The 14,128-nt window shown below is 35.3% G+C and overlaps 1 protein-coding gene across 10 annotated transcripts in view; it reads right to left on the minus strand.

The window, feature by feature from the left end:
- ADAMTS6 (ADAM metallopeptidase with thrombospondin type 1 motif 6) overlaps positions 1-14,128 on the minus strand; it is a 321,406-nt gene that overhangs the window by 124,908 nt on the left and 182,370 nt on the right. The window lies entirely within an intron of this gene.

A 14,128-nucleotide genomic window follows, 5' to 3' on the forward strand; every position in this document is an offset into this window, starting at 1 on the left:
GAAAATGTAGAAAGGATATATGTTTATTGCTCTCAAAAATATACACTAGCAAAACTTACCAATTATTAATAAAGTGTTACCAGGTAGATGCCTTCCTTGACCTACCAAAGAATTCAAATAAAGACTACTTTATTTTATTTTTTTTAATGTTTATTTATTTTAAGTGAGAAAGAGCAGGGGCAGGGGGCAGAGAGAGAGGGTGGGAGAGAATCCCAAGTAGGTTCTGCCCTGTCAACACAGAGCCTGACGTGGGGATCAATCTCACCAACCCCGAGATCATGACTTGAGCAGAAATCAAGAGTTGGACGCTTAACAGACTAAGCCACCCAGGCACCCCAAATAAAGACCATTTTAAAAAGAAAAAAAGAGACCCTGGGCATGGGCAGGGTGTAGTTTCTAATCTAGCAATATTATTTGCAGCTCATCAGTGTAGCCCACCTGCATGAAAGGGAAATGTTGTTTTGAACAAATGCTGCTATTTATGTGTTATTTTCATAAGTGACGTATTTCAGACGTTGTTCAGAGCTGTCTTGTCTTCTTTATTATGATTTCTTATTCTACCTTAGCATGGATTACATGCCAAGAATTACAAAACTTATTCTAATATTGGCAATATATATAAAATACTTAATTTTGTTCATACTATAGTGATCTGTCAATGTTTGTTTTTTTTTTTATTTATTATGTTTATTTATTTTTGAGAGAAGGAAAGAGAGCGTGAGCAAGGGAGAGGCAGAGAGAGAGGGAGACGGGATTCAAAGTAGGCTCTGTGCTGACAGCATAGAGCCTGAATGCGGCTCAAACTCATGAGACATGAGATCATGACCTGAGCTGAAGTCGGATGCTTAACAAAGACTGAGCCACCCAGGCATCCCAGTCTGTCAAATCTTACTTAAAGTAACCTGGCCAACATATATCTGGCTGAACTGTTTTAACTAACAGGAAAAACAAAAACAAAAACCCTACTTTGAAGAAAGTGTTCATAATTTTCAGTTTCTTTTTATGTATCATTAAAGCTAGCACCATTACTGATATTACAAGTGTTTAGGGACACCTGGGTGGCTCAGTTGGTTAAGCACCTGACTCTTGATTTCGGCTCAGTTATAATCTCAAGATTCATGAAATTGAGCCCTGCCTTGGGCTCTGTGATGACAGCTCACAGCCTGCTTGGGGGTTCTCTCTCATCTGCCCCTCCCCTGCTCACATTCATGCTCTCTCTCCACAAAATAAATAAATAAGCATTTAAAAGAAAATGTGATTGAGTTAAACTAGGACTATTTAGTATAATATATATATGTAATAAAAATATATTAATCTGGAGTGCAAAGATAAATTTATGTATAACATTCCCTTTAATGCTATTACTCCCCAACTGCTCTTTTAACTCTCAAACATAAAACTTATGTCACATAAACACAATTCAGAAATAAAGCAGTAACATATTTAATTCGCTGGTTCACCATTCCTACAAGGAGAAATGCCCCAGAGCATATAGCATATTGAAGGGACCTCTTTGGGCTCCTTTTTGCAGTGCTCCTTCCCACCAGGCACAAAAGGAAACATACAATTTCTATTAGACTTTTAAAATGCTTTTGAATAAATCTAATCTATACCTACTTTACTGACTTTATTTATCTACTTCAATGTCTTCTTTATTTATCTACTTAAATTTTACTTTATTTATCTACTTTAAACTCTATTTGGAGAACTACTGAACTAGAAGAGAGTTGAAACATTAAAAAAAGAAAAACAGCAGGTACTGTGGATCATTATATAAGGATAATTTTCCTGTTCTTACAATTCAATGTATTACAAATTCTACTTTCTTTCAAACCTTCAGTTCCTATTTAATGAGAAGGTCATTTATACTATTTTGGTATTCCTTTTCTATAGAAGACAGTTTCCTAATATATGTTCTTAATTATATTATTTTAGTTTAATATTAGAAAAGCAGTAGAACTAACATTTTAGGGTTTTAAAATACTGTCCCATGCATCAAAAATAACCATATTCAAAGAAAAATGTGTTCACAAAAACAGAGAAGCATTGCTAGAAAAATGTATTAAGATTACAAAAAGGGACACCTGGGTGGCTCAGTCAGTGAAGTATCTGACTTCAGCTCAGGTCATGATCTCATAGTGAGTTCAAGCCACTGCTGTCAGCACAGAGCCTGTTTCAGATGCTCCATCCTCCTTCTCTCTGCCCCTACGCTGCTCGCACACACTCTCTCTCAAAATAAATAAAAACATTAAAAAAAAGATTACAAAAAATTATCCATAATCCTGGACTATACATACTTCTGAACCTTTATGATTTTTATTATGTCTAAATCTTACTTAAGACAAAAGTAAAAGAAGCCTAAGTTTAGATAGAACTGTGAAATGAAAAACCTATCATTGAAAAGGACAATGTTCATAGCATCTATTAGGAAAACATACTATGCAGTCAACTTACAGAAACTCTATTTTCCAAAAGTGCCTTGAAAATCTCTACCTAAAATGGCAAGTGCTCAAGATACTATTTCCAAAACTTTAATCTCAAGGATTCACAGTACACAGCCCTTTGACAGAGCCTTATTCTATAGAGAATGACACGTTTTGAAAGGTAGATTCCCACTGCTAACAGGATTATATTACCAAGCGGGCTCATGGGGATTCAAATTTTGCTAGGGCATTAACTTCTCACAAATTACTGTTTAAAGTATGCAACTGTAAATCTATGCATAGGAAATACTTACAAGATGTTAAATTACTCTCAGAAAAGGCTCTGAAGAGTTTTTAGACAAATCTCTTATCCAGAATGTCAACTTGGGTAATAAAGATTGTGGTATCTCCATTAAGACTTCCCAAGATAAAAAAAATACTCACTCGAAAGACAAAAACTAAGAAAATTTTATCTCATACCAAGATAGCAAGAGGCACACCTCATGAAAGAATATAGGAACACATTCGTATGTTCAGAAATACCCTTCTTTAAACTGCTGGATCCTAGAACATGAATGCATATATTTATTGCATAGGTATATGCATATGTATATCAGTTGCCATGTAAGTACCCTAAAGTAGGTCCCAAGCTTGTTCACTAATAAGTTAAATGTATTCTGAAATTTTTTGGCTCTTGGGGAATTTATATAGCAGCCATCATAGTAGGGGTTGCCCGGCTGGCTCAGTCAGTGGATCATGTGACTCTTGATCTCAGGTTCAGGAGTTCAAGCCCCACATTGGGTGTAGAGACTGCTTAAATAAATTAAAAAAAAAAAAAACACAAAAAACCATCATAGTAGATGGATTAATATCCCTAAATAAAATATATAAGATAGAGTACAGTTTTGAGAGAGATTGATGATTTTTTTGACTACCCACCAGCTTAGCTCTAGAAGAACATAGTTCTCTTTCACATCCTCCTTTATAGGAGATGATAAGATTTATTAAGATTACTCTCATGATTTCTATGAACTAATAAGCCATTTCCTGTTTGTTAGGATGGTTCCCTTCTCTAACCCTAAAATTTATTTTGGGAGACTCTCTAGGAAAAATGTGGGTTTTGTGCTTGCCCTTGAGTTCATGGAAGGTGAGAGAAGTTATCAACAGTGTTCATTAAGGGAATCTCTGTTACATAACACTGAAAATTAGAAATGGACTCTCTAATTTCATGGACTCAACTTGTAACCAATGAGGAGGTTTGTCTGGTAAGACAAAATGACATTATTTCCCATTCATTCAAGAATATTATTAGAACATCTACCAGGCATTCACCTGGCATTCACCAGGCATTATGTTAGTGTTATGAAAACATAACACTACCACAGAATTTACAGGAACCAGAGAGAAGGTAGGGTATAATCAGACAGTAGCTCAAATGTTATAGACTGGTACTGCTCTTTAGAGTTTTTGATATTCTGTGACGAAATTAGAAGAATGATGTCAATGTGGTAAGATTTTTCATGAAACTAATTTTTTTATTTTAATGGCCTCTTCTAATTTATTAGTTTTATTCCTTTTACTTTTTATGTGCTACAATAGACTGTAAGGTTCCTGAAGGCAGGGTGTGGGTGCTAATGGCAGTCTTTGCAAAATGTTGGCAAAATTAAAAATTGGCATCCCTGTGTTGATTTGCTAATTTTCAGGGAGAAATTTCTTTGCCTACAAAAACCTAAAAGCTTGTGAACCACTCATTGCCCAAAACTTGATAATCAATATTTTTTTCATCATATCAATGTATTTATTAATCAGTTGTCTCCTATGTCTTACCACTATCTTCTGAATTCAATTTCTTTCCTGTTGACGTGCATCCTTTAAGAGTTAATTTAGCAAGGAACACTTGTTCCTAATGGTCTCAAAATACATTTATTTAGCCTTCAATTTTAAAATGATATTTTAATTGTATATAGAATTTTAGGCTAACATTTATTTTATCTCAGCATTTGAAGGTGTTAAGTTCATTGTCACCTGTACCTATGGAGGCTGATGAAAAATCATTTCTCGGTCTTAATCACTGTTTCTTTGTGATGAACTCTAGTTGCTTTCGAGAGTTTGTCTTTGCTGTAGCGCAGTTTCACCACCGTTATCTAGGTGTTCTTTTATTTATCAACTTGGGGTTCATGCTTTAAATTCATATGATTCTTTAATTCTGAAAAATTACTAGTTATTATCTTTTTTAATATACACTTCACCATTCCTTCTTCTGGAACTTCTATTCAACTTACATTGGATATTGTCATTCTAACCGCCATGTCTCTTAAATTCTTTTCATATTTACCATATATTTTTCTATTGGGGTGTTAATCTTTCACTTCATGGTGGATTGTTTCCTCATGCTGTTTGCTATTTTCTATTCAAGCTTATCTTCAGGGAATATTGTTTTTTCTTGGAACATCCTGTGCTTCCTGAGTTGTAGAAGTGTAGCTTTGCACATTTGTTTCTATTATACACTCCCAAGTTTCAGTTGTTTTTTGTTTCACCACTTTTCACGTTGATCTATTTGGTCAACACTACATAGGTAGACTGTACAAAGTCATACTCTGTTCTTATGTGAGTCACAAGCCTAGGAGCTTCAATTTCTCATGTGAGCTGTTTTTCCCCATCCAAAGCAAAGGGCAGACAAGCTTACTTGTCATTTCCATTTACCTATTTCTTCACAGTATAAATGACCCTTCAGTCATGCCCAAGACGTCTCCTATCCTAACATAGAAAACATCAGCTCACCAGCTTGGCACTTGAACTAAAACTCCTCTTCATTTCTGGCACACCCTTACCTTCCTCTCTTGGTTCTGATATATACAAGCTTTCTGCTGAAATGTAATAAATGCATTCTGTGAAAACCCTTGCATTATACAAAATTACTTATGAAGAAAACAGGGTTTATGGGGAAAATATGGTTGGAACAGACCACTGAAAATCTAGGTAGTTTTGTAGCCAGAAAACAAACAAAAACATCAAGAGTTCTAATGAAAAACTTTGCATTCTTAAATCTCTGCTGCCATTTGATCCCAGCAGCCCAATCAATTGATCCTTTGTAGCCTTAAACCCTGTGACTTGTGATGCTTTCTCCTTCGAGATGTAGGTCTTTGAGGGTATCTGCCTTCAACAGAAACCATTTTCATAAAAATTGTTTTTATGAATAGGTTTCAAGTTACAGCTTCTTTATCAGTCATTAAAAAAATAACACTGGGGCGCCTGGGTGGCGCAGTCGGTTAAGCGTCCGACTTCAGCCAGGTCACGATCTCGCGGTCCGTGAGTTCGAGCCCCGCGTCAGGCCCTGGGCTGATGGCTCAGAGCCTGGAGCCTGTTTCCGATTCTGTGTCTCCCTCTCTCTCTGCCCCTCCCCCGTTCATGCTCTGTCTCTCTCTGTCCCAAAAATAAATAAACATTGAAAAAAAATTAAAAAAAATAATAACACAAAGGGATATATATTTACAGGTTCTTCATCTGGCCTCATGATTTTAATAGATTTGTTTAAATAGAGTTTTGGGAATGGAGCCATTAAGTTATCTACTATGGACAATAAAGACACTTCTTTGGAGTTGGCTGTTTTTCTATGACACTATATATAATACTACAAATTTTCTCTTTGTGGGAAAGCTTACCTGAGCATCACATCATTAACGCACTAGGAAATAAGCATATATGAACAAACAAGACTTATACATTAGACTGGCATCATTCCACAGTCTGTCAATTTTCCTATGTGTCTTCTCATCACAGAAACACATGTTGTAGCTAAATAAATGATATTTAATTATGCTTTGTTCATTTTATTTCTCTGGCATTTTCTGCTTTTATATCTGGAGAAGTGATTGTATTTACTGTTTGTCATGTTTTTGAAACTCAAACTCTTTTCCTAGACATTAAAAAGCCAATTATATAAAGAATCGGAGACAAAATATGCATGCCAGGGCACCTAGGTAGCTCAGCCAGTTAAGCATCTGACTTCGGCTTTGTGAGTTTAAGCCCCTCATCAGGCTCTCTGCTGTCAGTACAGAGACCACTTCCAGTCCTCTGTTCTCCTCTCTCTCTGCCCCTCCCTTTCTGGTTCTCTCTCTCTCCCTCTTTCTCTCTCTCTCTCTCAAAATAAACAAACAAAAAAATACACATGCTAGCTTAGAAGAGAATTCAGTTGAATAAATGGATAAAAGCCAAAGGGAGAGATTTGAGTTCAGTGTATAGCAAATTCTTCCAAAAGTCAGAATGATGAGATAAAACTGAATCGCTCATTACTGAAGATCCTAAGCTTACACTTTACAACTTCTAAGTAGCAATATTGTAGGCAGGAAAAAAAGAAAAGAAGAACTAACAATAACACTTTTTCAGGGTATAGGTCTATACCTATACCCAGGCTAGGTCTATTCATATTTGTATCTATTCAATCATCACTACAATCTTCTCAGAAAGTGTAAGAAACTTTAGGTTCAGAAAGATTTAGCAATTTGCTTCAATCCAAATTAAATCGGGTTTGAATCAGGTGTCTAATATTAATGCCTAAAATATCTCCACACAACTAAACTACTTTCCCATTTCTCTTAAATGTACCACAGTTGAATAAAGTCACTAGCCAATTAGAAAATGTTTACTTGTAATCTAATGTAATATAAAATATCACTCAATGTTCATAATACCCTCTTATCCTTTGCCTGTATTTTAAAGGAAGCTATCTCCAAATTAAGACTATTATTTACCAATTCATAACATAAACATTCATTATATGAGTTTAGCCATCAACTTATATGTTGTTCTTATTATTGGAACTTCTGAATATAATAACACTTTGTATTTGGATTTTTAAAAGATACTGTTACCATACTCTTCAAAAGTATTCCATGATCTTCCATGAGACAAGACATTTAAAATATTTTTACTTACTTAAAATTTTAATATCAATTCCTAGACTTCTAGTCTATTTGATTTTTCAAATGAATGATACCTTTTTCAACCATTAACAATAATAAAAAAAATAGCAAACATAAATCATAATAAAAATACATATAAAGGTTAGAATTTTAAAGTAATTATCTAATGTAAAATAATATACTTGATATTCAGAAAACAACTTTGTAAAAAACTTAACTGGATCTCTGCTGATCAGAGCAGAATAATTGATTATTTTATAGCCAAAAACCCTTTCAATACAACTGGATGTTTTCATAATTCTAGCTGTTAAATGATACTTAAAAATGGGAAGAGGAGCCCTATGATTTACCTGGGAAAATTTAAATTATCAGTTTACATAGAGAAAAAGAGATACTATAAAATTATCAAACCATTTGATAATTACTACATCATTAAGGAAGTAAAACAGTAAACAAAGAGAAAATGGCCTCTTTATTGCTAGCTGGTTTTGTTTTTAAATTTTTGTAAACAATTGTAAAGATCATAGAAGAAAGATATACACATTTTCTGCCCTTGGGAAACCCTAAATCCTATGCCATCTTGGGTCTTTGGTTCTGAATATGAAACAATTTCTTTGTCCTCATTACCCTATCAGTAACATCTCTCAACAGCTGTTTGCAATAAAGGATCCTGATGGCCAAGGGGGAGACCAGAGCCTGAAGAGGTCAGAAAGGAGCATCAATGATTAGAAAGGTTACTTATCATGGTATCACACAAAGGAAAATTGAAAACCAACATATGGTGACCCCATGGCCTGGCTCCAGGTGTTTAGTAGCTATCTGAAGAAAGAGAATAATGTACCCTTATTTCATCTTTAAATAGGTTAATCCTGTTGTGTGGGTAATTTAAAAACAAGAGATCCTAGAAAGACATATATTTTTGTTGTATTTATGCATACAAATATATATGCATACATTTATATATATCTATGCGTGTGTGTGTGTGTACACACACACACACACACACATATATCAAAGAACTAATCTAGAAATGCAAGTTAAATAATTATTAATATGAAGAGGCTAAAAGAAAATGATTAAATAGTTTAAAAAACTACCTCTAAGAAGCAAACACAAAGTGGATTGCCCGGGTGGCTCAGTTGGTTGAGCATCCAACTCTTGATTTCGGCTCAGGTCATGATCTCATGGTTCAAGATCAAGCTCTATGCTGACAGTGAGGAGACTGCTTGGGATTCTCTGCCCCCCTCTTTCTCTGCCCCTGTGCCACCCTTCTCTCAAAATAAAATAAATGTGTTTTGTTTTTTGTCTTTTATTTTTTTAATAAGAAGCAAACACAAAGTAAAAATACCTGATCTTTAAGATTACCAGGGACTACAGACCTAAAATTTGGGATTGACTTTTAAGGAAAAATAAAAATAAAATCAACTTTTTGTTAAGTATATAAGTTTGGACTCCAAAAGAATATTGAGGTGCTAAAATAATTCCATGAATTTTATTTCCATATCAAACCACACTGTAGAATATTTATACCACCTTAACATCTTCAAGGAAAGTGGTTCTACAATCTCCCTCAGTGCAACATTCCAATATTTAATAACTTGAAATTCTTCCTACTACCAAATCTACAACCTTCCAGCTGTAAAAATGAAGATGACTGTGTTTTTTTTATGCTCTTGGTAGGGAAGGAGAACAATTTGTTACCAACAATCAAACTATAATAAATGTTCCAAAGCCTGAAGACAGTTTTAAGACCAACATTTAACTTCCTTTTTTATAGGCTACTCAAACTCCATTTCTTTAAACTTCCCTTATATGTACTTCTAAGTATTTCACTATCATCCTTTCCCAAGTTATCTGCATCTCTTAAAAAAGAATTGGTAGGTAGCCAACAATTCCTTAAAAAGACTAATAAAGTCTTTTTATTAGAGTGATTCTCAAGTAGAAAGAAATAATGACTTGAATCTTAGCTAATTGGTGGTGATAAAATAATAAACAAAAGGTAGTAAGCATTAAAACATTAAAAACTTGAGTCTGAGAGACAAAACACGTCAGGCTTTATTAAGTACCCTCCAGGGGGAGGATACCCCGATTAGACAACTCAACTATCTTATATTTAGCAGGCCACCCTGTCTGCAAATAGCTATACTTCAGGCAGATATAGCTTGATGGTATTCTTATGGTTATTAATTAACATGTTAATAAAAATAATTTAGGGGTATCTCGGTGGCTCAGTCAGTTGAGTGTCAGACTTTAGCTCTGTTCATGATCTCACAGTTCGTGAGCCTGAATCAGGATCACTGCTGTCAGTGCAGAGCCTGCTTTGGATCCTCTGTCCCCCTCTTACTCCCCTGCTCGCACTCTCACTCTCTCAAAAATAAATACAACATTAAAAAATTTTTTTTAATATAAATACTTTATACCATCCTCTATTTTAATTCTACGCTTGCCAAACAACTTTTAAAAAATATTTTATTTTTATTCAAGTTTATTTATTTATTTTGAGAGAGACAGAAAGCATGAGCAGGGAGGGGCAGACAAAGAGGGAGAGAGAGAGAAAGCCAAGCAGGCTCCACAATGTCAGCGCAGTGCCCGACGCAGGGCCCCAAACCAAGAACAATGAGATCATGACCCCAGGGGAAACCAAGTCAGATGCTTAACCAGCTGAGCCACCCAGGCACCCTGCCAAATAGCTTTTGATAACAAACTGGCCTACTAGTTAGATTTTCTTAGGTGTGAAAATGTGCACAATTCACTGGGGTTGACTGAATATCAACCGTACTTTCTTCTTACAAATCAATAACTTCAATTTTATATATAACCATATATATTCCTTGTGACCTTCCATTTCTAATATTAGATACTAAAAATCTGTCATTGCTGAACGGGTGGAACAAATATGGTGTATTTAACCATTTATAGATTATTTTATCATTAATCACTTAATTGATGACCTGTAAGTAAAATACAGAGTGTGACACAAACACATTTTCCCTGGAAAGATTCAAAATCAATGAGAAGGCTTAAAATTTCCAAAGTTACATCATACTTTCTATTTGTATGTTCTGTTTCCATCATGAGACTCAAAATTCTTCAATCTTTAAGCCAAAATTATGGAATTTCTATACGTAAACATTTTCACTCATTTCATCTGAGTTATAGTGCAGTACCCTACAGTATAAAAAGAATAAATTTACATTTACCTACAAAAGCAAGGGTATTGCTACAGGGAGTAACAACAGTGACAGAGCGGCTTTAGTATTCTGTGTAGAATGTGCTTTGGAAGGAAGAGAAAAGGGGAGGGAGGAGCATATGGACCACTTTGTAAAAGTCTTCCATTTTCCAACATGGTTTCCCCAGATTACAGAATTACATTTGTTTCCTAAAACACAATGTGTCTTAGAAATTCTGTGATTTTCTGCACATTGATATCCCTCTTGGTCTCATTCATTAAAACACCTTCAATAGTTACCCAGTGCTCTTAAGATAAAAACCTAGAATTCTTAACACAGCCTATAAGGTGCAAAAAGATTTGGCTCCTATTTTCTTTGCCTATCTCATTTATGAGGGCTTGCTTTGAGAGCTTCAGCAACACTACTCTTCTGTCAGCTCTTCAAATACACAAAGTAGTCACAAAGGTCCTCTCCCCACTAACTCTTCAGCAAATAATTCTTCTCATTCATTTATCCAACAAATATTTTTTGAGTTCCTATTATAAAAGCAGGCATTGCTCCACTCACTATATAAACAGCCATGAACAAGGTAGGTGGAATTCTTACTCTTGTGGAACTTAATGTTCTATTATAATTATCAACTCATTCTTCCAACAAATATTTGTTGAGCACCTACCATGTGTCAGGCTCTGTTCTAAGTGCTGGGAAAAGAACAGGGAATGAAATAGATTGAAATCCCTATCTCCAGGTAAAATCTATTCTAGGGGTTAAAGCAGGCAATAAAGATGAATTAGCAAAAGTAATAAATCTTGAGGAAAATAGAGGAAAATGACAGGGAGTGTGTGTGTGTGTGTGTGTGTGTGCGCACACATGCACATGTGTATGTGATATGCATATGTGCACCTGCAGTTTTAGAGGAATTAGTTAGGGAAAGCCTTACCTAGAAGATCACAATTAAATAGTTAATGAGTAATCAAATAAGCAGGATGAGTATGGCTTGAAATAAATGCTATGAAGGAAATAAAAAGTATAATGTGAAAGAGAAAAACTGGGAGAAGACTTTTTCTATAGGTAGACTGGACAGAAGGCCTGTCTGAAGACAAAATGTATTTGAGCTGAGACTGAAGGATGTTAATGTGTCAAAATGTGACCCTTGGAATATCTTCATATGCTCCCCAAATACAGATGGCTTAGATTCTCCTACAGCACTTTGACCAGCATATCAACTGTACAGTAATGATATCATGGATGACATAGATATTCATAGAAGAAAGGGAAATGTTTATTGAATGTCTGCCATGTGCCAGATAAATAAAAAAAAACACTTTGCATGCTTGTCATACATTTCGCCATCTGAAGCTTACAAGAACAAATTGGCTGCTGGTCACTGGAAACAGTATCTGAGTAAAATCTAACAATAATCAATTTGAGGTCATAGGTAATAGTGAATGGTGAGAAGAATTTTATTTAAAATATTCTGTTGCATTGTGAAACCATGTATTAGATCATGTGTTTCCATTTTATGGTTCAGAATACATGGTCCATTGATAAAAACATTGTTCCGTTCTACACTAATGTAAGTAATAATGTACAACACATTATTACGCATTTATGTGCTAAATTGTAAGTCTATATGAACAGTGACAAACTTCATAGATAATAAAAAAATTTCCATAAATTAAACAAAGCTATGGTATCTATAAAATTTATCTGGTGTTGGGGCACTGGGTGGTTCACTCAGTTAAGCATCCAACTCTTGGTTTCGGCTCAGGTCGTGGGTTGGAGCCCCATGTTGGGGTTGGTGCTGGCAGCGTGAATCCTGTTTGGGATTTTCTGTCTCTTTCCCTCTCTCTGTCTCTCCCTCTCCATCTCTCAAAAATAAATAAAAAAAAAAAAAACTAAAGAAAAAGAAAAAAAAAATTCTCTGGTATTATCTTGGTCCTTAAATCTACCTGTTCATGAGCAATTACTCCTCTCTCTCTCTCTCTCTCTCTCTCTTTCTAAAACCACTTTATTAATGTATGACTGACACACAAAGAAGCTCTACACAGTTAATGTATACAATTTGATGAATTTGGAGATAAGTATACATCCATGAAACCATCACCACAAACTATGCTCTAAATATACCCATCACCTCCAAAAGCTTCCTCATTTTGTGTGTGCCCTAAGAACATAAGTTCTTTTATTTTTATTTTTATTTTATTTTTATTTATTTTTTTTAACATTTATTTATTTTTGAGACAGAGAGAGACAGAGCATGAACGGGGGAGGGGCAGAGAGAGGGAGACACAAAATCTGAAACAGGCTCCAGGCTCTGAGCTGTCAGCACAGAGCCCGACGCGGGGCTCGAACTCACGGACCGTGAGATCATGACCTGAGCCGAAGTCGGCCGCTTAACTGGCTGAGCCACCCAGGCGCCCCCATAAGTTCTTTTTTAAAAATTTTTTTTAACATTTATTCATTTTTGAGAGACAGAGACAGAGACGGAGACCGAACAGGGGAGGGGCAGAGAGAGAGGCAGACACAGAATCTGAAGCAAGCTCCAGACTCCAAGCTGTCAGCAAAGAGCCCGATGCAGGGCTCAAACCCATGAACCGTGAGATCGTGACTTGAGCTGAAATCAAGTTAGATGCTTAACGAACTGAGCCACCCAGGCGCCCCAGAACTTAAGTTCTTAACATAAGTTCTACCCTCTTAGCAAATTTTAAGTACGCGATTCAGTATTGTTTACTATAGGTACTATGCAGTACAGTAGACCTGTAGGACTTATTCATTTTACATAACTGAACTTTGTATCCTTCCACAAGTACCTACTCATTTTCAATTTTCCCTAGTCTCTTGGCCACCACCATTCTACCCTGTTTCTATAAGTTTGACTATTTCAGATTCTGCACATAAGTGGTATCATATAGTATTTGTACTTCCTTGTCTACCTTACTTCACTTAGCATGTCCTCCAGGTTCATCCACATTGTCACAAATGTTGGGATCTCCATCTCTGCAGGCCCAGATAATATTCCATTGTATGTACATACCAGATATTCTTTACCCATTTCTTTGTCAGTAGACATTTAGGTTGCTTCCCTGTCTCAGCTACTGTGAATAATGTTGCAATGAATATGAGCGTACACATATTTCTTCGAGATGCTGATTTTAATTCTTTTGGATATACACTCAGAAGTGGGACTGCTGGATCATATAGTAGTTCTATTTTCTATTTTTTGAGAAACTTCCATACTATTTTCCATAGTGGCTGCACCAGTTTACATTCCCACCACAAGTGCACAAGGGATCTCTTTTCTTCACATTCTTGTCAACACTTATTTTATTATGTATTTGCTTTTATTTACTTATTTTTATTATAACCATCTTTACAGGTGTAAAGTAATACCTCATCATGGTTATGATTTGCATTTCCCTGATGATTAGTGATGATCAGCACCTTTTAACATACCTACAGGTCATTTGTACGTTTTCTTTTAAGAAATGTCTATTCAGTTCTTCAACCATTTTTTAATTGGGTTACTGGTTTTTGTTCTCTTTTTTTGTTTTTTTTTTTCTTTTGGTATTGCTATTATAAATTTTGGACATTAATAATTTATCAGATATAT

This window comes from Leopardus geoffroyi, chromosome A1, assembly GCF_018350155.1.
Source record: "Leopardus geoffroyi isolate Oge1 chromosome A1, O.geoffroyi_Oge1_pat1.0, whole genome shotgun sequence".
NCBI lineage: Eukaryota > Metazoa > Chordata > Mammalia > Carnivora > Felidae > Leopardus > Leopardus geoffroyi.